A 27,691-nucleotide genomic window follows, 5' to 3' on the forward strand; every position below is an offset into this window, starting at 1 on the left:
CTAGCTGCTCTAGTTGGTCTGGGGTTTGAACGGCAAATTAGTGCAATATTGGTATACTTTAAATTTTTTTGTTTAGTCAGATTTACTTTGAAATATAAAGTTGAACATAGAGAAGCAAGAAGGTACCTTGGAAAGAGCACTGGGTTTGGAGCCAGAAGATCTGGGATCAACTCCCACTGACATTTCCTACTTATGTTACCTTAGGCAAGACATTGAAACTTTCTGGAACTGAGTTTCTTTATCTGTTACATGAAGGGTTTGAGTTAGATGACTTTTAATGCCAGAACCAATAGATGATCCTGTCATTCAATAGCAGTTGTAAATGATTACTAGGATTGTAAAACTATTTGTTTCAACCCTAGGACCCAGGGGCATCTCCTGGGCTCATCTAGTACATCCCTCTGCATTTGGATGAGCAGAATTAAATGGACAGACAAGAGTAGGGAAGGCAATCCAGGTTAAGGGAAAGCAAAAACTTTCATTGGGAAAATTATGAGATGGGATCAGGAAAACATCAACTAGACAGATTTGGCTGGAATGCAAAGTGAAGAGGAATAGAGAGAGATAATCAGTTTATCGATAAGCATTTATCATGTACCTCCTATGTAGGCACTGAGGTGGCACAGTGCATAGAGCACTGGGCCTGGAGTTAGGAAGGCGTTAGGAAGGAGTTCAAATGTGGCCTCAGACACTTAGTAGTTGTGTGATGCTAAGCAAGTCACTTAAACTGATTTGCCTCAGTTTCCTCATCTGTAAAATGAGCTGGAGAAGGAAATGGCAAACTATTCCAGTATCTTTGCCAAGGAAACCCCAAATGGAGTCATAGAGTTGGACACAACTGAAACAAATGTACAATATGTACTAGTTACCATGCTAGGCGTACATTTTACTGAGAACAATGTATATAGATAAGTTAGTATAGAATGTATACAAAGCCATTGGGGGTTGGGGGTGGGGGGAGAAGGAGCCAGTAGTTAGGGAAGTGAAGAAGACACCCAAGTGTTTATATTAAAGAATCTTTGATACTTTGAAAGATACTTTGTTAACCTGGGTCTCAGACAGCTGGCACATTAGTTTGTTTTGGGGCCTAGACTCAAACCATAGACCTATCAGAGTCTGTGTTCTACTGACTTTGTTGTTGAGAACCTAGGGTCACCTCCACCCATGTGGAGGCATGAGAGAATGAAACAATCTGTTTTTTAGATTATACATATATATATAGATAGATAGATAGATAGATAGATAGATAGATAAACAATCTATTAGTGAACAGCATGTTAAGGAAATCAATATACAAAAATTATGTGGTCCTTCATTTGATAAACACTTATCAAGCATTGACTGTATAAGTCCCTATGTTAGAGGCTATGGGGATATAGAGATAGTAATATAGCAACTCACACTTACATAACTTGTGTGAGGTGTTTTTCCCTCATAATAACCCCCCGAGAAAGATAATGCAAAGATTGTTTTACTCCATTTTACAAATAATAATAATACTCTGTATACTCTAAGGCTTGCAAAGTGCTTTACAAACACCACTCCGGGAGGTAGGTGCTTTAATATCCTCATTTTACAAATGAGGAAACTGAGACAGAGGTTAAGTGACTTGCCCAGATTCACACAGCTTGTAAGTATCTCAGGCAGGATTTGAACTCAGGTCTTATTGACTCTACGAGCACTTTATCCAGTTACATGAAGGTGAGAAAACTGATGAATAGAGGTGAAATGACTTACCCAGGCTCATACACTTAACTGCCCTTAAATCTTTGTCTCTCCACGCTCCAAGCCCAGAGCTCTTACCACTACAATTACATTCGATCACAAAATCTCAAGAACAATATGAAATTTTACCTTGCCCTTGCCCTCAGATAATTTACAGTTTACAGATACAGATTTTACAGGACTTTGAATTCCAGAACAAGGAGCTAGAACTTAATTCTGTAGCTAAATTTTCATTTTAAATTCTAATTATTAATTATTCTTCTCTGCCTAAACTCCAAGTTTCCATCCCGATCTTCTCCCTCCTCCCCCACTGTAGTCTCTACCTCACCTTTCCCACAGATTAAATTTCCCGTGGATCTTTGGGCTCGGGGACCAAGCAGAAACATTCCATGACTAGGAAAGGCAGAAAGGATGGGAATAAAATAAGAGGAACCAGATCAATAAATGGATCCAGAGATCAGGATAAAACCAGTCTTACCTAAGCTTGTACTTTCCCCAGCCAGTATAGCAATGTTTTGCACATAGTAGTTCAATGAATTAATGAAAAGAAAGCAGCCTACCCTCCTGAGAGAGTCCAGGGTTTGGAGGTAGTCTAGCTCTGTCCATCTTGCCTGACTCTTGCTACTTTCAGCGAAAATGCAAAGCAGCTAATTATTATGATTATTTTTGCCTGGAGAGGTAAGTGTCCTTCACATTAAAAAAAGATTCAAATCATTCTCCTTCCTTTCCTGAGTTCCCTGCGATGGCTGAGTGGGAAAAGCTGGGACTTCCAGGAGCCTGATAGAGAGATGTTCCAGTCTTAGTGTTCACTTACTGTGAAACCTTAGGCAGGGGGATTTTAACCTGGGTTCCATGACCTTATTTTAAAAAATATTTTGATAATTGATTTATTCTGTAATGTGGCTGTGCCACAGTGGATAGAATGCTGGGCCTGGCCTCAGGAAGACTTGAGTTCTAGTCGGGTCTCGGACACTTCCTAGCTCAGCAACCTTGGGCAAGTCACTTAACTTCTCTTTGACTCAGTTTCCTCAACTATAAAATGGGGATAATAATAGCACCTTCCTCGAAGGGTTGTGAGGATCACATGAGATAATGTTTGTAAAGCACTTTGCTAGGTATTATTTATCTCATGCATTTTATTTTATGCATTAAAAATATATTTTGAGAAGGGATTCATAGACTTTATAAGACTGCCAAAGGGGTCCAGGACAGCACAAAAGATGAAAAACCCGCCTTAAGGCAAGGCATTTTCCCTCCGCTGTAAAATGAGGATAATATGTGCTAACCACTTCACAGGATCAAATATTAAAACGGATGTAAAAGCGCTGTATAAATAAGCATAAAGGATTATTTGCATTTAGAATAATTAATACTAGTAATTGTTTTTAACATAAAAATCGATGTATATAATTAGTTCAGGATCTCTCATTTATGACAAACTGAGACAGAGTGTGTAGTTGGGAGGTATGGAAGCAGCAATGAAGCGCTGCGTGGTCCAAAGGCTATTTTCCCTTCTTGGAGAAGCTAGGTCCCACGATCTGCACCCTCACTCCCCATCCACGGTTGGGGTGATTCACGGTTAAAAGAGTATGTATGGTTGGAGAGGGGATGGGGTGGCTGTGCGGTAAGGTGACAACTTGAAGGAGCTATGGCCTCTGGTTTGTGGGAACCAGGAGCAGATAAGACGCTCAGCTGTTCCCCCAGATGTAGCCGGCAGCCCCATCCGCAGGGAGAAGGGGGTATACCTCTTCAGCTCCCAGCTCAGAGCTCATTTCAGGCCGTGCTAGGGTGGGGGATGGAGAATGGGGGAGCGGTAAGGGTTGGGGAATGGGAGGAGGGAGGATGAGAAGAAGGGAGGGGGATTTCTTCCTCAAGCTGTTTCCGGTTTTGCTGCCATATTCCGCTAGAGTTTTTTTTTTTTCTCTCCTCCCTAGAGAGGGGAGAAAGGGGAGGGGAAGGGAAGGAGGAGGTGGAGAAGGCGACGACTAAGGGGGCAGTGAGACACCCTTCAAACCAGGACAGGGTAGACTGGGCTTCTAGTCTCGAGGCAGGACTGGCTTGACCTCCTTTTGGCTCCATTTCGATCTCCCCTCATCCTTCTCCCTTTTCGTGCGTAGTGGGGGTGGGGGCTAACCGGCTTTCTCTCCCCTTCTCTCCCCTGCTGGAGCAGGGCCTTCCGACCCTCGACCTGAATCTCCCTGGAGGCGAGCGGAGCTGCCTCCCGGGCCAAGCTTGCACTGCGCTGAGGAGTCATAACCCTTCGCCAGCAGACACAGCTAAGGGGTGGGCGGGTACGCCGCGCCCACCACTTGGATCCTCGTTCTTCGAACCCCTATCCCTTCCCCTCACCCCTTATCTCTATCCTCCTTCCTTAACCCCCCATTTCTAGCACGCTTTCACGAGCTCTACTCCCCACCCGCGCCCCTCCATCCTCAGCTCTTCGCTGTTCCTCCGGAGCCCTGATCCCCGCCCCTCACCCTCAGAGCCCCAGTCCCTACCCCTTCGTTCCTTGCGCCCTGATCCCTATTCCACACTTCCATAGTCCGGATCCCTATCTCTAACCCCAACTACCCCTTCTTGGCCCACCTCCTCTCTACCAGGAGTACCTAGAATTTCCTTCTTCCTCTCCCTCCTTTCCTTCTCTCCTTTCCCCTCCCTTCTTTCTCTTCTTTCTCCTCCTTCCCTCCCTCCCTCTCCTTCCCCTCCTTCTTTCTCCTCCCTTCCTCCCTCCCCTCCCTCCCTCGGCCGCCTTTCCTCCTCCTCTCTCCGACCGATAATTCATTCTCCCCACCGGAGCCAGCCAGTCTGGGTGTCGCGGGAGGATCGGGGGCGAGGAGGAAGAGGAAGAGGTCCACTGTCTTTCTTGGGGAGAGAAGGTAAGAGATTCCTCCTCCCCGCCTCCTTCTTGTCTTCCTCAACCCAGGCGTGCTGTCTGGGGTATGGAGGGGGAGGGGGAGGGAGAATGTTGAGGCTAGTCGGGTGTGTGTGTGTGTGTGTGTGTGTGTGTGTGTGTGTGTGTGTGTGTTTGTGTGTGTGTGTGTGTATGTGTGTGTGTGTGTGCTCGCGCGCGCGCGCGTGTGTAGGGGGGGCGTTGTCCCGGGATGTGTGTTGGGGGGGGGGCGCGTTGTCGTGTGTGTGTGTGTGTGTGTGTGTGTGTGTGTGTGTGTGTGTGTGTATGGGGGGGCGTTGCCCTAACCTCTCCCTGGATGGGGCCGCGGGGAAGCTGACCCCGGCTTTGTTTCCCACCCGCCTCGGAGAACCGGCAGGCACATTTCCCACCTCACCTCTCTCTCCTGGATCATTCCAAGCCTAGGGAGCGGACGCGTAAATCGGATCCTAGTGCTCTCGGGCAGGGCCCCGAAGCCCTCCCAAGGGCCCTTATGGCCCAAGCTCTGGCCGGCCTTGACTCAGTAATATCGGGGCGTTGAGGTCTTTATGGTTTTAGAGGAATCCGGCGGCGTTTGCCTCCTCAGCGGAGTAAGGGAGCTGCAAGCATCGGAGAGAAGTGACTGACCGGCTTCTATGGAGGAACCCTTTTGTTGGGATATGGATTTGGGGGATTGACTAGGGAATGTCAGGGCTGAGCTGGATAATTGAAGACTTTCTTTAGTTCATTTATTCAAAGCACTTGGGAAAACCAGGCAGGGAGAAAAAAACTCAGTCATATCTAGGGCAAAATATGAAATATTAATATCCCTGGTGCATTGGAGTCTTCTGATCTGTTTCACCCCCTCCCCCAGCCCCCTTTAAATCTTCGTTTCAGAGGGTCTTTGTTTTTTTAACGCTATAGCTCGGCACAGTTGGGCTTCGTTTGTGAGTCTTCTTTCTCAGGCTCACCGGATTGGTCTTTCTTAGGACCTTGATCAGGCCACCCTCTTTGTTACCCTCCCCAGTTTTTTTGTCTTGGTCTTGAACTTGATCTGTTAAAGAGGAATCCATGGGAGTCTTCGATCTACACAGTACTCAGGATTGAGCATTCCCTAGCCAAAGTTCTCTCCCTTGAGCTGCGTCCATTTTAAATATGTTTATAAACACTGTTAGGGGAAATAGGCCTCATCCTAGATCTCAGAGCTCAAGGCTGGTTATCCAAGTTGATGAAAGTTTTGGGTCCCTTGGTTTGCATTTAAGAGATCTGCTGTTCTAGGCTGTCAGATGAGAGGGCTTTATTGTGGGAAGTTGAAGTGAATGATCTGTTAGATGGGGTTGGTGGAGGTGAGGTGAGAGAGAGACAATTGAATGTGGGGCATGTTAAAAGCACATGTGTATTCTGGTGTGGGAATAATAAGAGGGGTGGATGGTATAGTGGAATGAGCACTAAACTTAGAGCCAAAAAACCTGGGTGTGAGTCCCAGCTCCACCCACCTCTTTAAACCTCAGTTTCCTCATTTGTAAATTGGAGATTAGAAGCAGTTGAACCAGGGACCTCTGAGACTGTGATGAAGAAAGCTTTTTGTCACCCATAAAGCCCAATGGTGGAGTGGAAAAAACACTCTTTGCTTTGAGAGGATCTGGATCTGAATCCCAGGTCTGCTTTCTATTATTCCTTTGACCTTGGGCAAGTCACTGAAACTATGGGCCTCTATGAAATTGTGGTCTCCCTGTTACAATAATTAAATGAGCTCTAAGAGCCTGGAGTCAGACTTAAATTCAAATTCAGCCTCAGACACTTACTGGACAAGTCATTTAACTTCTGTCTGCCTCAGTTTCCTCAACTGTAAAATAGGGTTAATAATAGCACTTACCTCACAGGGCTGTTGTGAGGATCAATATTTGTAAAAGTGCTTAGCACTGTGCCTGGCCCATAGTAGGCACTATATACTTACTCTCTTCCTCCTTCCCTCCCCTCCAGGAGCCCTTCTAGCTATGAATGTTAGGATCAAGGTTAACCCTTGTTTCTCCTTGGGACAATAAAGATTCCATTTGAATCGGGATCGTAGCTCTTGACTTTGGGGTGGTGGAATGGATTTTCTTTGACTTCACTCCAGGGCTATTTGAGGCACATGTAAATAGGCTAGCCTAGGTTATGGCAAAGTAATTTCAGTGGTATAGGGAATTCACTGTACCAGTGCGGGTAAGCACTTTCTCTGTAACTTATAGAGTTTCCTAAAATAATGAAAAGTAAAGTGACTTGCTTGGGGTCACACAGGCCTCAAGTATGTATGACACATGCTGTCAGAGGCAGGACTCTAACCTAGATCTCCCTTGCTTGGAAGCCACTTATCTATCCCCTATACAACACTGCTTCTCTGTAGGATAGACTTATTAAAGGGAGGGAAGAAAAGAGTAGGCTATATATTAGAGGCATTCCAACCAGCCCTGATTGTGGGATTAGGTGAGAAGGTAACTGGGAGACAAGCCCCTTTCAGCTGAGTTTGGGAGCCTGTCAGCCCTGAATTGCCCCTGAAGTTCCATTAAGAAGCTTTATCTACTAATAGTTTTTGCGAAGAATGGATGGGAGGATGATGTCATGGCAAAGGTGCTGTATCTGGAATTCTTAGAGTCTGTGTTCGAATCCTGGATCTGTTACTTATTACCTATGGGCCAATGGCTCCACCACTCTGGATCATAGGGTAGTCAATCCGTGAAACAAGGGATTGAATTTAGATGATTTCTAATGCCTTTTCTGACTCTAACTTCATATAATGGCTGGTGGCTGGTTTTGTGGATCCTGTGGTATGAGTTTTCAACCAAAGGTCAAGCTGCCTGGAAGAAGTGAGCCAGACAGTGGATAGAGGGCACTGGCAGCTCCTCAAATAGCCCTTCTTGGAACTGAATATATTCTGGGTGCCAGCAGCTTCTGCCAGACCCACTGGGGCTCTTGCCCATTGTCAGTCCCCCTTTGCTTTCTTAGCTGTTTTTCCTTTGAAGAAGGGGTAACTTGACCCATACATTTGCAAAGCACTTTATACTTTTTTAAAAGCTTTCACATTTGTCATCTCTCATTTGATCCTCGCAATAACCCTGACAAGGGCTATTTTCTCCATTTTAAAGATGAAACCCAGAGCATGAAAGGACTTGTTCAGCTAGTGATAAACCTGGGACTAGAATCTGGGGTTTATCTCCCCTAATCTAGTGCTCTTATCAGTGTGCCATACCACATATCTAGGCCCTTGGGTCTCCTTCTGAGTACTGAGGACATTAAAAAAAAATGTGTCCACACATGTGTGCATCCTCACGTATACACATAGGGTGTCCCAAAAGGCTTAGTGCATTTAAAGCTATTAAATATATGTATATATTCTTATATATGTGTGTATATACCTATCTGTCTATATTTTATCTACAAATCTATTTAATCTATCTATCCATCTATCTCTGTCTTTTATTAGAGAGAAGGTAGGAGGTAGAAATTTCACCAATGCCTATCAGCAACTCCTGGGTAATGTACAGTTGTAGAGAGTTGCTTGTGGCTCTGAGAGGTTAATGACTTTGCCGTGGTCACATAGCTTGTCTCCAGCAAAGGCTGGATTTGAACCCGAGTCTTCTTGATTCTAAGGCCAGCTCTCTACCCCATAATGCCTCTCTTTTTAGGTAGATATTTATTTAGAACTTCATAAACATTATCTCATTTGATCATCCCAGCAATCCTATGAGGGAAGTACTGTTACTAACCTCATTTTGCAGATGAAGAAATAGAGGCTTAGAAGGGTGAAGGTCCATGCTCATGGCCACACACCTGGTAAAAGTAGAAGGTGAGATTTGTATCTACATCTCTTTTGAATCCTTTCCTTTACTCCCATACCTAGCACCCTGGCCACCTCCCATAGCTGGCATCATGGCGTCCTGAAAAAAAAGAGGTGCTAGATTTGGACTAAGACTTGGGTTTGAATCTCAGCTGTGCCATTTACTACTTGGGCAAATTATTTACACTCCTGGCACCTCAGTTTATTTCCCTCTAAAAAGAGTGACTTAGAGTCTAAGTCCTTAGGGGTGGGGTGGGGAACCTGTGGCCTCAAGGTCATGTGTGGCCCTCTAGGCCCTCAAGTTCAGCCCTTTGGTTGAGTCCAAGTTTTGCAGAACAAATCCTTTTATTAAGGAGATTTTTTTGTGTGAAGTTTGGATTCAGTAAAAGGGCTGTGCTTGAGGACCTAGAACCTCAAGGCCACAGGTTCCCTGCTCCTGAGTTAGACTAAATGATTTTAAGTTCTTTTTTAGCACTAATATTCAATAATCCTATAAGATACCATTATCTTAGAGAGGCCTAATGCTTTCAATATTCTCTCAAGAAGTCGTGCTGCAGAGACTGCTTGAACTTGAAGTGAGGAAGACCTGGGTTCAAATCCTTACTCTGACACTTAGAGCTAAGTCACTTAACTTCTGAACTGATGTTTCCAAATCTGTAATATGGGAGTAGTAATTCATTTAGTACCTTCCTCACACAGTGGTTGTAAGTTTTAAATAAGAAACGAGTGTCAAACATTTAGCAAATCTTGGTGTTTAATATATCTCAGCTATTATTAAGTGCTTATTATTTGATAATAATGACTCATTTCTGTAGCACATGCCTCACAATAGACCTGTGAGGTAGGTAGTGCTAAAATTATTATTCTGATTTGACATATAAGATTTTTACTGATCAAATTATATATATATGTATATATGTATATTTAAATATGTGTGTGTGTGTAAAATCACTTTTCAAAGCTTAATTTTGTTGTTTGCTTGTTTCAGTCATGTCCGACTTTCCCTGACTCCATCTGGGGTTTTCTTGGCAAAGATACTATTTCCTTCTCCAGCTTATTTTCCTGATGGGGAAACTGAGGCAAACAGGGTTAAGTTACAGGGTCACGCAGCTAGCAAATGTCTGAAGCCACATTTGAACTCAGGAGGCTTCCTGACTCCAGGCCTGGCACTCTATCCACTGTGCCACCTAACTGACCTGCAAAAGCTTAAAATTTTATATAAATATGAAGATGATGATGAGGAAGAAACTGAAGCTCAGAAAGGGCAAGTGGCTTGCACAGCTGATAAAGATCAGGCCCTAGTTTGCACATGTCTCCTATGACTCCAGGGTTAGCAGTCTTTCCTTCCTGCTACATGAGAGCATGAGCTGTGCTTGCTTTTATGATTCAAAGGCATCATAAGCCACCTCACTCCCAAGGAGCTGATACATGGATGGCAGTGGGGGTGGGGGTGGGGGTGGGTGAGGAGACTCAGTGTGGTGTAGTCAAAAGACCACTGGAGTTGGAGTCAGAAGACCTGCTACCCATGTGTGATGGTGGGCAACAAACTGTTTCTGAGTTTTAATTTCCATATCTATTTGTTATTGTTAAATGGTTTCAGTGGTGTCTAATTCTTCATGACCTCATTTGGGGCTTATGGACTAGATAAGTCTTAAGATTCCTTTCAGTTCTGATATTCTACAGATTTTTAAGTAAAAACAGGAGTTTGGGGAGATCACTTCCATTAGGAGTTGGGGGTGAGGGGTATCAAGGAAGTCTTCACAGGGGAGGATGCCACCTGATCTGGGCCTTGAAGACAGATATTCTACAGCTGGAGTGGGATGTGGTGGAATAGAGGGAGTTTTTGGTGGGCAGAGGGAGCTGCCTTCAAAGACACAGAGAGGGGAAAGGGTAGGATGAGAAAAAAAAGACACTGATAAGGAATCAATATGATGACTAATGTTTAGATTGAGTTTTTAGGTTAAAAAATGCTTTCCTCATAGTGATGATTCAGACAGAGGCTGGGGAATGTTACTCAGGTGCCTACTATGTGCATAGCACTGTGTGTCTTACTCATGCTCTTTCCCCCTTTCCAGTGCCCTCCCTGTTTTTCTCTGACTCTCCAAAGTATAACAAACCTTCAAGGCTTGTCTCAGATCCCACATCCTCTGAAAGGCCTTCCTGACCCATCCTGATCCACACAGAATCTCCCTGTCCTTCCATGCCTGCCTCCAGCACTCACTGACCCCTTCCTTTAGTGACTTACTATAGATTGCTTTGCATTTTTATCTAACTGTTGAGTGTTGTGGATTCCCCTCAAGTAGACCTGAAGCTCCTTGAAGTTCACCCCACTGGACCCTCAAAGTGTCCTGTGCTGAGCAGGTACCTCAAGAACATCTGTTCCACAGTTGTTTTGCCTGTGGTGGGCACTTATCACATGGAACTGAAGCATGTGTCCATGTAATTCTTTAAGACTCTAAGTTGCAGAGGAACTACCAACCTGTACTGGTAGAGGGAGTTTCTTCACCTGGGACTTCCTCATACCAATGAGATCACAGAACCAACCTGCTTTAGCATTTTATGTTCAAAATATCCCTTTTCTCTTCCATGTTACCTGGTAGTCTGTGGCTACCCTGTGATTTCTCTGGTGATAACCATGCTAAGGGTGATGATGTGATGATAAGAGAGGCTCCCATTTCTCTAGCGCTTTAGGGTTTACTGATTGCTTTCTTCATGACAGCCCTTCTAAATAGGTCTTGCAAATTGTATCATCCCCATTTCATAGATGAGGAAACAAGTTTAGAGAAAGGAGGGGACTTGGCTAGTCTGTAAGTATTCAAAATCCCAGCTCAAACAGAGGCCCAAAGTGGCTTGAACATTTTTTTTGGAAGTGAGGAAGGGAGGCTTCAGAGCTGTGTATAGAGATCTGGGTAAGGGGATGGATCCAGTGCTAATCAGCCACTTGGCACTTGATAGTCTTAGAGAGATACCTAGCCTCACAGAGAGATTAAGTGACTTGTCACAGCAGATATGTATCTAAGATGGGACTCGGGTTTTTCTGACTCTGAGGTGAGCCCTCTCTGTACTGCCTGTATTAGGTAGGACATTCTAACTAGCTCTTTTGGCTCTGGTAGACTGCACCTTTTCCCATCTTTGTACCTTCAAGGCATAGCATAGTGTAAATACTTAAAAAATGCTTGTTTAACTGAATTAAATCAAGCTGAATGAGATTTCTGAGCCCAATGATGTTTCTATCATACCATATTGCTTCCTAGTCTGAGTTTTCTGTCTCCTGTGCCTTACTTTCTCTTCAGCAATGATACTAAATGTCTTGCTGCCCTGCCTTTTAAAATGCTATTATTTCATGGGAAAGGATGAGTGGGTTCACAGTTGCACGCAGGGTTTTCCCAGCTTCAGTGCCTGGGTTTGCTTGGTTCTGATGAGTGAGGCATTTGACAGGGTGGGTTAGAAATCATACCCACCAGGTGTGCAGAGGGAAAGAAAATGATTTGTACTTCATGTATGGTTTGACCTAAAATTCACTTTTTTTTGAATACTTTTATTTGTGATCTTGAGCTTTTCTTTTCTTTTTTATTTCTCCCAAGCTCCATTAAATTTCCATATCCCCTTGCTGCAACAAACTGCTCAGTTTCTTCCTGGCTCACATGCTTTGTCTCACACTGGGTCTGTCTCCAACTCCTCTCCCACCACCATCCCCTTCCCCTCTCTGACAACTCCAAACTGCATCCAAAACTCCCTTGGAAGGAGGGGCTGACATGGGCTACAGACATGAGAGATGGAAAGGGCAGTAGTAGGATTTGAGAGTCTTGGATTCTAGTAGCTCTGCTCCCACCTTGCCCTCCTAGCCCTAACATCCTATGTTCTAAGGTCCTTTCAGTTTTTCACATTCTGTGTTCCAAGATCTTTTTCAGCTCTGAACACAGTCTACATTCCAAGGTTCCTCCCCAACACCAATATTTCATTTTCTATGAGCTTTTCAGCTTTAGCATTTTATATTCTAAATTCTCTTCCAATTCTGCCATTCTCTGTTCTAGGTCTCTTTCAGTGTTAACATTCTATCTTCTAAGGTTCTTTCCAGCTTTAACATTCTATATTCTCTAAGGTCTTTTCCAATTCTGATAGTCTTTATTCTTTGTCCTTAGAATCCTTCCATTTCTGCCATTCTAGGATTCTAGGTTGCCCTGTTCCAAAAGGGCAGTTCTGTTTTTGTCTCTTGCTTGGGTGGTGAATCCAAGCAGCAATAAACCATGGAGGGGCAGGACAGCTTCCCAAAGGCCCATTGGAGAGAAGTACTAAATTGAGTCCCTCTCTTCCTGTGCAGCTCTATAGAGCTCTTTTAAAAAGGCCACTTCTAAAAATTGCTGCTTTTTGGCACTATTTGGGGGAAATTTGCCGGCTAACTAAAGCTACATTGTTTCCTCCACTGTCTGTAAAATCACTTGTTCCTTTATCTTTGAGTACAATTTCCCACATGACATCACTTCCCCACATTACATCTGACTTTTTTTTTTTTTACTTTTTTTCTCTCTTCCCCCCGCCGCATTTCTATTGGAAAGTTTATTGCTGTTTCTAGCCAGGATGGTGCATCCTGAGCCCCAGGACAGAGAGCTGTCTGATTCCTTTCCAGGCCTGGGCAGCATTTCCTTCTACGTGCTGCTTGTTCTCTGTCCTAGGTCAAAAACTCCTATGGGCCTCATCTTCTTTGACTTCCTTAATACAGGGCCTGTCTTACCACACAGACTTAATGCTTTCAGGACAGCAAAATCTCATCAATGTAGACTCTACCAGTTGAGGAGGAGTCAGAGGTGAGGCAGTAGCTTTCCTTTACTTTATCTGGGAAAAAAAAGGTTACTAAGTAAGTTGATAGAGTGAACTAGATTATAAGTATAATGATTAACCTAACCCATTTAAGAGGCTAGGAGCCCAGAGCTGGAAGGAGACTTTGAACGTATAATGTGGGAGCTTGAAGGATCCTTAGAACGTAGACCAAATAATGGGGGAGCTAGAAGGGAATTTAGAACATAGAATAAAGAATGGTAGAGCCATGAGGAAATTTAGAACATAGACTATTAGGACATCCTAACTAGTTCTGGTGGATCTTTAGTTCTAGGAGATAGTCAGCTACTTGAGGGCAGGGACTGTGCCTTTTCATTTTTGTAGCTATCCTCAGTGCCAAGCATTGTGCTTTGCATATAACAGATGCTTAATAAATGTTTGTTGACTTGATTTTATTGATATAGGATGGCAGAGCTACAAGGAACCTTAGAATATGGAAGGGAACTTAAAATATGTCCTAGTTCAGGCTTTTATTTTACTGAGGAGCAAACTGAAACCTCAAGAGAAGTGACTTGTTTAGTAAAATTGGTGGCTCTAGGGACAGAATTCAATGTAATAGGGGAGGGAGGAATGCAGAGAGACTTGTGCTAATGTCCTCTCATTTAGTTCCAAATTCCAGTCTTTGGGGCCCTATGGGGTGAGTGTAATAATCACAAGGAAAAAACTTCTCCAACTTGGAGTTGACGGCCTACGAAGGCCCTGAACTACACCCACCCTCAGGCAGCATGGTGTAGCAGAAAAATGCTATCCTGGGAGTCATTGCTTGTCTTTAGGTCATCTCCCTTCTTTGGACTCAGTTGTCTTCTTTGTCAATCAAAGTGGTTGGAGCAGTTGATGTTTATGCTCCTTGTTAGCTCTGAGAGCCTTGTTGTTCAGTCATTTCGGTTCATGACCCTATTTGGAGTGTTCTTGGCAAAGATCCTGGAGTGGTTTGCCATTTCCTTCTCCAGCTCATTTTACAGATGAGGAAGCTGAGGCAAACAGAGTTAGGTGACTCGCCCAGAGTCACACAGCTAGTAAGTGTCTGAGACCAGATTTGAATTCAGGAAGATGAGTCTTCCTCATTCTAGGCCTGGCACTCTATCTATTATACCACCTAACTGCCCTCTGAGAGCCTATCTTCCTTTATTCTTAACAAACAGCAGTACTTGGAAGGGAGGGAGGGGGAAAGCACTGTTATGTGAACTCTGTCACTAAGCAACTCATCCAGTCAGTCTTAGTATATTTGGGCCCCACACAAATGGATTCCAGATTTCTCTTTAACAGTGAATGCAACAATATACTGTTCAGCCCATGGTACCAAATGAAGGAAAGGCCTCTCAGGAAAAAAACTCAACTTGGTGAATTGCTTATTCTCCAGATTTCTCAAAATATACCTAGACCTCTGTAACACAGACTAATTAGAGGAGGTTCCTTCTGATTTAGTGAAAGGTCTTTAACACTGAACGTTGTTGTTGTACGGCTAGGTGGCACAGTGGCTAGGTGGCCTGGTCTGTAGTCAGGAAGACTTGAGTTCAAATGTGACCTCAGATATTTACTATAGCTGTGTGATCCCGGGCAAGTCACTTAATCCTCTTTGCCTCAATTTCCTCATCGGTAAAATGAACTGGAGAAGGAAATGGAAAACCACTCCAGGATCTTTGCCAAGAAAATCCCAAATGAGGTCACAAAGAGTTGGACATGACTACACAACAACAACCGTAACACTGAAAATATATACATATGTATATATATAATATACATATGTCACATACAATTTTACTAAAATGTTTTAAAGGGAATACAATTTTATTGTGTTCAGGCACATTTATTAACTCTAATTATTAGAGTTGGAAGACCTGCTTAAATTAAAAGAATTTGTTACTGGCCACAAACAGCCAGTGGAAGGAATCTACTAACCCTGTCTCTACCACTAACTCATACGTGGCCTTGGGCAAATCACTTGTCCCAACTCCTCAGTGTCCTCATCTTTAAAGTAGAGATTCAATGATTTTTGTCCCCAGCCATCTACTAGGGGATGCCGTAGAGATAAAATGAAACACCCAGTGTGACAGCACTGAAATATAAAAACTTTATTGATAAATTCTGTTTCAACACATCATAAAAACTCCCAATTGAATTTTCTACAATGTACAATATCAAAAACTAACACAAAATACATGATGATAATAAATACTTGCTTTAGTATTTTTCTCTTTGTTAAAAGGAAGGACAGTCTATGAGTTACAGATTTTTGCCAATGTCATTATAGCATTGTAGGTTTAGAACTGGAAAGGCCCCTAGACATCCTAGGCCAAAGGTTCTTAACCTTTTTGGTTTCCTCACTCCCTTTGCCAGTCTGATGAAACTGTGGACCCCTTCTGACGATACTGTTTTTAAATACATTAAATGAAGTACATCGAGTCACAAGGAAAACCAAAATTGTATTGAAATACAGTTGTCAATTTTTTTTTAAAGTTCATGAACGCAGGTTAAAAACCCCTAATCTACTCCAGCCCCTTCATTATACACATAAGGAAAAAAGACTCATAAGGGTAAGTGACTTACCCAAGGTCATGAAGATATCAAAAGCAGTTAGGCTTTGAATTGAAGTCCTCTTATGTCATTTCATTTCATAGATTTTTGAGCAGGAAGGGACCTTAAATGTCCACCCCCTTCATTTTGCAGATGAGGAAACTGAGGTTCATTGGAATTAAATGACTCACCCCATCCAAAGTCACACGTGTAGTATTCAGCTGAGTGTAGATTCAAAGCTAAGTCCTCTGAATCCATAGCTTATATTCTTTCCTCTATACCACACTGTTTCCAAGCTCCTTTTGAGCTTGGAAATACCACGACATTGTTGCTATTTAAACCTAGCTTCATTTACATAGTTGCAATAGTTGTATATATTGTTCTTTTGGATCTGCTTTGTTCTCTCTGCCCTGACAGCACTCTGAAATAAACGTGCTACATAATTGTAAGTTGTTGTTACATCTTTATAGCTCAGGAAGCTCAAGTCTTTGGCTTCAGTCACTGCCACAGCAGCCTTTTGTATGGAAAGAACACTATTTGTACATTCTTGAAAGATCTGAGTTCAAATTTTCCCTCTGACTGTGATTTACTAACTGTGAGAACACAGGCAAGTAATAACCTCTTGAATCCTCAGGTTCCTCATGCGTAAGATAAGGATAATAATCCTGCTATTACTTTCCCCGTATGGTCGTTGTGAGCCTTGAGTGAAATCCCTTCCATAAAGTACTTTGCCAGTCTTAAAATGCTATACAAATGTCAATTCTTATTAGTTGGAGCTCTGCCATTGCCCTAAACTTCAGAACCCAGCTCAAGGCCTCCCTCTCTCAGGTGAGACCTGGATTGTTGTTCCTGGTCTGCTGTGACCTTGGGCCAGTTATTTCCTTTCTCTGGATCTCAGTTTTCTTTTGAGTAAAATGAGAGGTTTGGACTTGATGAGCTCCAAGGGCACTTCCAGTCTTAATACTCCGTGCTCCAGGGTCCCCCTTTCGCTCTGACATCCTACATTCTAAAGTCCCTTACAACTTGAAATTTCTCAGGTTTTTTCTAATTCCAACTTGCATCTCTGACATTCTCTGTTCCAAGTTTGCTTCCAGCTCTGATATTCTCTGTTCTGTGGTCCCTTCTAGCTCTTGACATTCTGTGGCTGGTTCTGTAATTTGGTCTTTAATTCATTATCACAACATGGGCTGTATTACCTTAGTGCATTATAAAAATCTGTTGTTGGAATGGAAATCCCCTGGTGACATGACAAGCATCCAGAAGTATTGCCTTCTGAATTGGTGCCTAAAAAGAATGTATCCCCAGTTGTTTATTTTTATGGCTCGGATGAATCTCATTTTTATTCTCCAGAACTTCATTGGCCAGCTCCATTTGAATTCTCTATTATTAGGGAAAAGCATTGTCCAGGCTCTTTGGTGTTCATAGGCTTTTGGTTCCTGCTATGTTGTAGAAGTTTTGAAGCTTCTGATAGCTGAAATCTTCCCTTTGGCTTGTTGCTGTCTCCCTGCTATCAGATGGATCAGGGCCAGCCAGAAGTGGAGCTGGATGCTTTGGCTTCAGTTCTTACTTCTTGGCTGGGGCAGGGCATTCCCACACTGTGTATGGTGTAGCACACTCAGGGGTTGGCAACTGATGGCTTGCAGACCAAAGATGGCAGGCAGGAGGGTTTTCTGTGGGTGTTGGCCTGATGTTGCCATCATGCACTCCCACCTCCTGGCCCCTGCTGTTTGCCAGAATTGTTGCCCACAGTTATCTTCTTATAATTGACTTGGGTGGGGCGGGGGCAGGGGTAGGGGGTCGGATGATTTGACACAGCCCTTTTCAAGCCTTGCCAAGTCAGAGTCACTAGATGTCAGAGCTGAAGCATACCTCTATCTTTAGTTGATCTAGCCAACCCCCTCATTTTACAGAAGAGGAGAATGAGGCCCAGACCAAGGTTACACAGAAAATTAGTGGCCCCCTGGCCACAGGACCCAGTCATTCTGACTCTACCCCTGTCCCAGGTTCTTTCCACTCCACCATGGTGAATCCTGATATGGTATTAGGTAGTGACCATCAGTTGCCAGGTACCATATTTGATTCATTTCAAGTCCTAGGGGCTAGGGTGTTCTCCTTCAACAAAAGCTTTTCTTAAGAGCTTGTTGTGTACCTGGCCTTGTGCTGTATTAGATTATAAGAGAAGCAGAGGACATGGCGCCTGCTCTCAAAAATCTTGCCATGTCAGTGGGGAGATGGGATTGATGTACTTCAAACAAGCTGAAAATAGCAGAAGACAGCTTATCATCAAGGGCTTGATTGTGTGATGCAGGCCGATGGATCTGGAAGAGCTTGGAGGAGGGGGAGAAGTCACAGTGAGCTGGCACATCGGTAGAAGGCATCTTGGAGGACATGAGGCTTGAGGTGGGCCTTCAAGGGTGGGTGGACCAGTAAGGCCAGGGGTCAGGGGTTTTGACTTGGCATAACTAGCAAGGAGAATTAGCCTCATGGATCTCCTCACGCAATATTTGTTTTCTTCTTAGCTTCCCAGTAACGTAGATGAGAGGTGGGCACCTGAATCTGTCAGGTTGGCATGAAGTTGACTGGTCCCATAGTAGCCTGACAGATTAATATCTGTTTTTGGAAACAGCAGTATCCCCTCATTAGCTCTGTGAAGCTATTGTTTTGTTCTGTGTGGCTGGTTACCCTCCTCAGAGTTTAATTGGGCCTGCGCCTCATGGAACAGCCTTGCCCAGATCTATCTAGTAGAGAGCTGAGCTGAGCTGTGCTGCCCTAATTGTCACCTCATAGATTTGGGCCACTTACCTTTGCGTGTTGGTAAGGATGGTAGAGTGGACAGAACTTTGGATTTAATGGAAGGGATCCCAGCCTCAAGGCTCACTTCTGATCCTTAATTAGCTAAGTATCTAGGCAAGCCCCTCAACTTCCCTGAGCCTTACGGTCCTTCCTGTTAGATCGGTTGTCGGGAGGAAAACACTTTTTGAACCCCAATAGGCTATAGACATTAGAGTCAGGACCACAAATTTAGAGTTAGAAAAGACTATCTGGTCTAATCTCCTCATTTTACAGATGAGAAAATGAAGGTCCAGGAAATGATGTGCCCAAGGTCATGTAGGTAATAAGTGGTAGAGCTCATGTCCAAACCCAGATCCTCTGAAACCAACTTTGGCCTCCTTGCTGCTGGGCCCTGGGACTCCACAATCAGTATACCCAGTTATTCTTCTTAGCCCATCCTCACATCCATTTTCTGGATGCTGAGTGGGTGAGATCGAGACTTACCTGTTCAGAAGCTAGCTTGTTTTGGTCCCACATGGTCAACACGGTAAGTTCTTAGTAAAATAATGACAAATGCAGTGTTTTATAGTCATAATAATAACTCATATTTATGTAGATTTTTTTGTTACAAGGAGATTTCTATATTTTATTTCATTTGAGTCTTACAGTAGCCCTCTGAGGTGGGTAGAAGAGGCTTGTTCTTTTTGGCCTCATATGCATTCAGACTGGATGTCAGGAAAAGTTGGCACAGTGGAAGAATGTTGGACTTGGAGTCAGGAAGACCTGAGTTCAAATTCCACCTTAGACACTTACTGTGTGACCCTGGGTCCAAGTCACTTAGCTTCTCAGTCTCAGTTTCCTCACCTATAAAATGAGGCTAATAATACCTACCTCATAGGATTGTTATGAGGATCAAATGAAATAACTGACATGTACAGTACTTTGCAAACCTTAATACATCAGCAAGAGGATAGCTAATATCATTAGAGCTGTCCAAAAGTGGAATGGTGGTAGGGGTCTCTCTGCTTGGATATCTTTAATCAGAGGTTGGATGACTATCTGTTAGTTATGTTATAATGAAAGTGCCTTTTAAATGTAGGTTAGACTGCCAAAGTCCTTTCCAGCCCTAAAGTTCTATGATTTTCTAAGGCAGGTTGTTGTTATTCTTATATTACCGATGAGAAAACTGAGACTAAGAGGAAAAATGACTCTCCCAGGGTCACAGAGCTAATTGGTTTCAGTGTTAGTTCTTAAGAGTTCTACTACTAGAACCCTTAGAAGCTTCTGATTTTAAGTCCAGTGCCCCTTTCCTTATGTCAGGCTGCCTTTGAGGCCCCACTTCCTCCCTCTAGTAGCCTCCCTCTGGACCCCTAAATGTACTAGATCCTCTCCATATCCCCTCTGCATTTCGTGCCCATAGGGTTCTGCTTTTATCAAATTAACCAAAATGTCACAGTTGCAAGAGACCACAGAGGTCATCTAGTTCAAGAGTTCTTAACCTCAGGTGTGTGAACTTGGTTTTTATTGTTGCTGTTTTTAATATTGATAACTATGTGTTTCAGTATAATTTGTTTCTTTTGTAATCCTATGCGTTTTATTTTATACATTTAAGAGCATTATCCTGAGGAAGGAGTCCATAGATTTCATCAGACTACCAAAGGGGTCCAGGATGCAAGAAGTTAAGACCCCTCAATCTTTTTGCAGGTGAGGAAATTGAGGTTCAGGGAAGAAAAGTGATTTCTCTGAAGTCATAGTGCTACTTATTGTCAGTGATGGAACTCCAACCCATATTGTCTCACTCCATGACCCTATACCATCCTGGCTTCCTGCTGCCAGAGATGAAAATCCACTTGATAAAATCATTTTTATGAAAGGCATTAGTTAGCTTATGGGTTGCTAGCCTTGGAAAAGCTGTGGAAGATTCCTCAGGATGGGAAAACACCTGTTCTCCTGCCTCTAGTCATATGGATCTGGGCCAAGATCAGAACATGTGTTTTTTGTTTATTCCTACACTAAAGATGGACCCAGGTAGCTTGATCAGCAGGTCTTTCTGATTCTATGCTCTCTCTCTCTCTCTCTCTCTCTCTCTCTCTCTCTCTCTCTCTCTCTCTCTCTCTATCTCTCCCCCCTACCCCCACCTTTTCTCCTCTCCTTCCCATCCCTAATTCTCTGGGAGGAGAATTAGCAGGAAGTAAGAGATTTAAAACTGAGAGGGACTTTAGAGAAACTGAGGGTCAGAGAGAGGTTGTGCCTTGCCCAAGGTCATGTCAAGATTTGATTCGAAGGGAAAGAGGTTCATTTCTTAATCTCTTTTCCTGTAGTTGGGGATTTTGAAACTGGGAATCATGTTCCAAGCTTTATCACACCTTGGCCTGAACCTTCCCACTGAAACAACTTAGGCAATCCATCCTATCCCTGATTTCTTCCACAGAAGTGATAGACAGATACAGCAGTGTCTATAAAAGGTGCTTTGTCGGTTGTAAAGTGCTTTCCACTGGGGAGGTATGGTGATGATGATTGTTCCTGCCATTCTGGTGACAGACAGACCATCCCACTTCCCTTTGTGTCTTATCTGGCAGTGATCTAAAGGGACCACACACCCTGAGGGTGACCCATTACTGGGCATGAGGACCTGGGTTCTTTAGTCTCTTAGGGCTGGAGTGTCTGCAGTTGGACAGCTGGTCTACACCACATTTTTGAATTTTAAGGACCCTGCCTTGCCTCAGTGAGACACACCCAACAAACCCCCAGGAAGGGCTCAGCCTAGCCCTACTGGAGGAGGTCTCATTATCAGTCTCAGACTAGCCTCTCCACTTCTTTCTTTCTCACTCTTTCATTAGACTTGTCCCTTGAGCTAGGAACAAAGAGGTGAGGGAGGTTCAGAGTGGAATACAGGAAGATCAAAGAACCAGATGTTAGAATGTTAAGGGACCTGGGGAACATCTGTTTTAATCCCCTCATTATATAGAAAAGGAAAGTGAGATGGGCTCAGGGAAGTTATTTATTCAAGGTCACAAAGCTAGGCAGTGGCAGAACTGGAATTCTAGCCATCTTTCCTCAAACTCCAAGTCTAGTGCAGATGGGCCAGGCTCTGAAATCAGAGAACTTGGGTTTAAATCCTGCCTGTGTGACCTTGGACAAGTCACCCTCTCTAGGCTTCAGTCTCCTCTCCTGTAAAATGAGGGGGTTGGACTCAATGGTCTTCAGAGGTCCTTTCTGGCTCCAGATCTAGGAGCCTCTGTTTAGAAGCTATGTAGAGAAAAGATGACCAGGCTGAGACCTGTAAGACCTGTGTCACAGGCTTTTTGATTGAGAATAAGAAGGGATCTCAGGAGTCATCTAGCCTAATGCTTTCATTTTATAGATGGTAACACTGAGGCCCAGAGCCATTCAAGCCTTACTCAAACTTGTTCAAGTGTTGCCCTCTGCTAGGTAAATTGTATAAGCCATTCAAGTGTTACTCTTCTCATTATACAGTCAGTGAAAGTGAAGCATGGCAGTTAGGTGTCACAGTGAATAGAGCAGCAGCCCTGGATTCAGGAGGACCTGAGTGCAAATCTAACCTCAGATGCTTGATACTAGCTATGTGACCTTGGGCAAGTCACTTAAATCCAATTGCCTTGCCTTCTCCCCTCAAAAAAAAAAAAAATGAAGCCCGGAGAGAGGGCAAGTGATGTACCCAAAACTAATCAGGGGCTGTTCTGGTGGAAGGACTTTTGGACTTGAGGTTGGAAGTGACCAGGTGGTCTCTAAGTTCTCTCCCTTCTCTAAATCTAGAATCCAGTGAAGCCCTTCTTCTCTAGGACACCAGGGTAGTAGTGTGGTGCAGTGGAAAGAATAGGGGGCCAGATGTTCGTTCCGGCTCAGGCTCTGCCAAACCTAACCGTGTTACTTTGGGCAGTTCACTTCCTGCAGTTTCCTCTTCTGTACGGTGTTGGGACGAGACCCAGGAGATTTCTTAGGGGATTTTATGGTCCTCTTTCTGGACGGACACAGAAAACTGCTCTTTGCTTGGAGTTTTCCCCTTCTGCATGTGACTTGTTCTTCTAATCATTTGAATAGTCCTCAGCCTAAGTGCGGGGAGCTTACATATATAAAAAATAAGTTGGGGCTACATAAAATGGACTGGTATAATGGGAAGAGCCCTGGATTTGGAGTCCAGAAACCTAGCTTCAAGTCCTGGCTTTGTCACCTTTGTTGCTTTAGATAAATTTTTTCTCTTCTCTAGGCTTCCCTGTCCTTCTCTGTTAAAATAAAGGTGTTGGACTAGAATTCTGGGGTTTTTAATATGCAATCTGTGAGTTTGTTGATAAAAAATTGATAACTGTATTTCACTGTCATTTATTTCTATTGTAATCCTATGCATTTTATTTTAAACATTTAGAACATTATTCTGAGAAGGTATCCTTAGGCTTCCCTAAGCTGCCAGAGGGGTCTAGGACAAAAAAAAGTTTAAGAACTCCTGGACTAGATGATCCGTAAGGATCTTTCCAACTCTAAGCTCCTCTGAGGCTATGTTGCTCACACTGCCTGTTCTGGGCTCCCTACCCTGGCTTTGCTGGGGAAGACAGGTGTTAGAAGGGTGGAGAGAGGCAGAGTGTGCCAGCTAGAAGTGATGGAGTAGGGGGAGAATGCTGATGTCCTCTGCTGGGGAGGAGGCGAACCAGGAGGTAAAGCCTTACTCAGACTCTGATGGGGGAGTTGAGAAGGAGAAGCTAGGGAGTAGGGACCCCACAATGGGCTCTTTCCCAAAGTGGTCAAGGGGCTAATACAGCTTGTGTACTACCCCCTTCCACTTTCAGAGCTCAGCATGATTAGACTTTGCCCTTGATTGCCTGGAGAAAGATTGCCAAGGGAGGGAGTGCTCTGGGACAGAAGGGCAGGAGGGCTTCCTCAGAAGCCAGATTAGACTTGCCGGTTGTTGCCAGATGTACCCGGCTGCCCTACAGTGAGTGCTCTTCCTGGTCTGCCCACCCTAATCAGGGTATCTCATTTCCTCTCCTCCAAATTTCATTCAACTCAACAAACATTTATAAAAACAAATATTTATAAGTATTCACTATATGCAGAGCCCTTGATAGACACAGAGCCATGATAGAAATGGCTTAGATCCTGTTACCAAAGATAGTATTCTCAAAACCTTGGGGTTCAGGATTGGGATCACCTTGGGGAACTCTTATCTGGTTTTTTCCCAGCTCCCCCAACATCTATTCTCAGCCAATAACAAGCTTCTTCCCTAAGACCTCACATAGAACTTGTTTTCGTATTTTTGAGACTCTAGTCTGCCTGCTTTGTTCAAACTAGAAGTGCAGCAGCCCCTCAGAGCCTGATCCCAGTACCGATCAGCATAGAAGCTTTAAGCTGCTCCATTTTTTTCCTGCCCTGGGCTGGTTCACCCCCTCCTTAGGCAGCCTACAGCCCTCCCTTTGGCTCACTATATTGATTCCAGACCGAGTGAGGATACCCGATTGACTCTAGCTCCACTGTAGTTCAGAATTCCCAAAGTCAAGAGATCCATCAGCCTCAGTGTCCCCAGCAGCAGGGATGACAGTCATGCGCTACCATGCCTGGCTTTTAAAGTATGTTTATCATATAATGAGTATTATAATTATCTGTATGATTTTTCTCCCTGCTAAACTTTGAGCTCTTTGAGGACATTGACCATGTTGTTAATAAAAGTGAATTGTATTATATTGTGCTATGGCCATCCTGAGTTTGGGGGTGGAGGAAAAGACTGATACTAGGCCTGGTCAAAATGGGGCAGGTGGCTTTGACCTTGACCCCGGGCCCTGTCACTTTGCTCTTCAGAGTCCTGGGTTCTGGGCTATGGAGATGCTGAGCCTCATTCCTTAGGCTCACAGGAAATAGGCACACCTCCTCCCCCCAGTCAATGACAGGTGCTTCCTTGGGTACGACAACAACATGAGATGCTGGGTCTATTTGGGGAATGTTCTGATGCTCCTGTTGTATTCTCTTACACTCATTTTAGAAAATATGTAGGTTTGGTTACCAGTTGGAACTGGCTCCTTGGGTATTTAAAAAACCCAAAACAAACAATATTGTTGGTTGGGATTGTGGTGCAGTAAAAATATTGTTACTTGGGTTCATTTTGGGGTTCTGCAAGCTAATGTGATACATTCTGGCATTTGATTTGTGGTTTGCTTAATGTCTATGGTTAGCATATAGATCATAGAGTGTAAGAATTGAGGAGGCCCTTGCGAATACAAGCTAAATGGGACCTTAGGACTTAGAACGTAGAATGTAAGAGCTAGAAGGAAATTTAGAACCTAGAACCTAGAATGATAGATCTGGAAGAGACCTTGAAATATAGATTGTCAGATCTAGAAAGGACCTTGGAAAATAGATCCTAGAATGATAGAGCTGGAAGAGTCCTTGGAACAGAGCTAGAAGGGGCAGACCTTTGAAAATACAATACAGATTCTTAGAGCAAAGAAGAACCTCAGAACCTGAAGTGATGGCCTTAGAAGGGGTCCTAGAACTTAGAATGTGGGATGTTATGACTACAAGACACTTCGAAAGATTGTCTGTCAGGGCTAGAAGGGACAGACTTTAGAATATAAAATATAGGCTCTCAGGGGGAGGAGGGTCCTTAGAACCTAGACCAATCAATCAACAAACATTAACTTTTCAGTACTTACAACAAGCCAGGAACTGTACTAGAAGGACCCTTGAAATCATCATTTTATAAATGAGGAAACTGAGGCCCATAAAACAAAAGTAACTTGCCTAAGGTTACATAGCTTCTTAGCAGTAGAACTCTGATCTCCTGACCCCGTCTTGTAGTTTTTCTTTTGGCAGCAGCCTGGCTGCCGAAATCGATTGCTTTAGGCCCCTTCAGAAGGCTTTAGAGTCTGAGAAGGCAGTCTCCATTGTGGAGGTAGGGGTGGGAAAAGAGGAGGGGAAAGGAGAAGAGGGGGCAGGGCTAGACAGGAGAGAGGCATATCCACCATGCTCTGGGAGTCTTTTGCAGTCTCATTGTGTTCCCAGGGGAAAGATGAGACAGGTTCTGATTCTCCCGAGATTGTAGAAAGTCCCATGGTCTGAAGAGAGAAGTTCTTAATACTAGGGGTGTAGGTGACTGGCCCCTGCTTTGAATGCCAGTGTTCTGGCTCAGATCTAAGTGGTCAGGGGAGCTAGGCCCCCTTGTCCCCTGCAGCTTTTCATCCGTGGGTTGTAAACAAGGGAAAGGAAAGAAAGCCCTATTGTACTAGAGAAGAAAGCTCTTAGCCGAGTTCCCACCCTGAGCCTTCTAAATTGGGCCCTGAGGCTGCAGACCCCTTGGCCACCCCTTCCTCAGAGGAAGCAATTTTCTCAGAACCAGGGATGAGAGGAGTGGGAGGCCATTCAGTGTAAGGGAAATATTATAGGCCTGGGAGTTAGGATACTTGGATTCTAGTTGTGCTTATTTTTGTGGTTATTATGTGTATTATTAATTTATAATTACTCATAGCTCACATTTCTATAGCAGTTTTAGCTATGTAAACCATCTTCTCCCACCCCAACCACCATCTGGGACAGGAAGTATATATATATATATATATATATATATATATATATATATATATATATATATATATGGTATATATCAGGAATAGGAAGTGTATATGCTAATAATCAGCTCCATTTTAGGGTGAGAAAACTGAGGCTGAAAGAAGTCATTGGCTTTTGGCCCCATAGGCAGTAAGTGAGGGATTTGTCCCTAGGTTTCCAAATTCACAATCTTTTTTTTTTGTTTGTTTTTTTTTTTTTTTAGAAAATGCTCTTTCTACTACTCCAGGCTTTCTTTCTTAATAATAACTCACATATTCATAGATTTAAATTTAATTAGTATTTAAAATTAAATAAGCTATATAAACACACATAAAATCATAGTGTTGTAGGATCTTGGATTTCTGATTGGAATGAACTTTGGAGTCCATCTAGTCTGATTCCTCCCTTCTCAATTTTACAGATGAAGTAACTGAGGCCAAGGAAGGCAACTCCCCCAAGTCACACAAGTAGGGTCAGTGGTGGTTTTTAAGCCCAAGTTATATGTATGTAGATGTATATCCTTTTCATGAAATGGTGTATATATAGTGTATATATGTAACCATATCCAGGATCATAGCTCTAGAGCTCAAAGGGACCTTAGAGGCTACCCAGTCCAATCCTTCCATTTTTCAGATGAGAAAACTAAGACCAGAGGGGTCCATTGACTTTCCAGGCTCTCAGAAAGTGACAGAAGCAATATTCGAACCCAGGTCCTCCAAAGTCAGTGAGTGTATTCATGTGTGCATGTGTGCATATGGGGGGATGTATGTGTGTGTGTGTGTGTGTGTGTGTAAATTTACAAAGTGAATTCTTTACTTCCATGTAAGGCAAATGGTGTAAGTCTCGTTATCCTTATTTTACAGATGAGGAACTTCAGAGATATGAAATGAATTGCCGACTGTCACACAGCTAGTAAGTAGCAGAACCAGCTCTTTGTGACTTTGGGCCTGACCCTCCCCACCCTGGGCCTCAAGTTCCCATTCTTTCAAATGAGGGAGTTGGCTCAGTGGTCTCTAAGTGTCTTTCCAACTCCGACATTCTGAGGGTTAGTCCAAGCTCCCCATCTGGGCTAGGCCTGGATCTCCACTTTTGGCTTGGTCGCTTCTGGTTTGTTTCTGAATGGGGCTGGAGTCAAGTTTCTGGCATCTGCAGTTCTGGGAAAGGAAGTCAGAGGCTTAATGGGTTCTGATCTGACATGTGGATATCAGTCTGCCAGTCAACCTACCAGTATTTCCTAAGCATCTACTGTCTATGTGAGTTACAGAGAATTAAGTATGAATTAAGTAAGCTTGAGAGCTCCTGCTTGAGAGCAACCTAGAATGTAGTTGCATAGATAGGACATAGAGCTGTGAAGACATTGAACAGTGTGAAGCAATCTATGCCAAGTGCTAGATGAATGGTATAGATGATCCTTGGTGTGGACAGAAAAGGCTGTGCAGAAGTTGGGACTGGTAATGAATGCTTACAGGTGTTTGGGGCACAAAGTTTGGAGAGGTTGTCTTCAATTTAGTAAGCATTTAAATGCCCACCCCATGTGCCAGATACCACGAATCCAGAGACAAAAAATGAAAATTGTTCCTTTCCTCAAGGAATTCAAGTTTTGTTAGGGA

General features: G+C 43.6%; 1 protein-coding gene across 4 annotated transcripts in view; it reads left to right on the forward strand.

Annotated features, from left to right (window-relative positions):
* Positions 1–3,682: 3,682 nt before the first annotated feature.
* The window catches only part of SRC (SRC proto-oncogene, non-receptor tyrosine kinase), a 106,624-nt gene continuing 82,615 nt past the window's right edge, over positions 3,683–27,691 (forward strand). For 2 of the 4 annotated variants that reach the window (XM_036749634.1, XM_036749637.1), the window contains exons 1-2: positions 4,441–4,601; positions 26,945–26,993. The gene's annotated coding sequence lies outside the window, so the exon portion shown is untranslated. Of the gene's footprint in view, positions 4,602–26,944; positions 26,994–27,691 lie in introns of all 4 variants that reach the window. The other 2 variants (XM_036749636.1, XM_036749635.1) reach the window with 2 other exon arrangements.

This window comes from Trichosurus vulpecula, chromosome 3 (assembly GCF_011100635.1).
Source record: "Trichosurus vulpecula isolate mTriVul1 chromosome 3, mTriVul1.pri, whole genome shotgun sequence".
In the NCBI taxonomy this organism is placed as follows: domain Eukaryota; kingdom Metazoa; phylum Chordata; class Mammalia; order Diprotodontia; family Phalangeridae; genus Trichosurus; species Trichosurus vulpecula.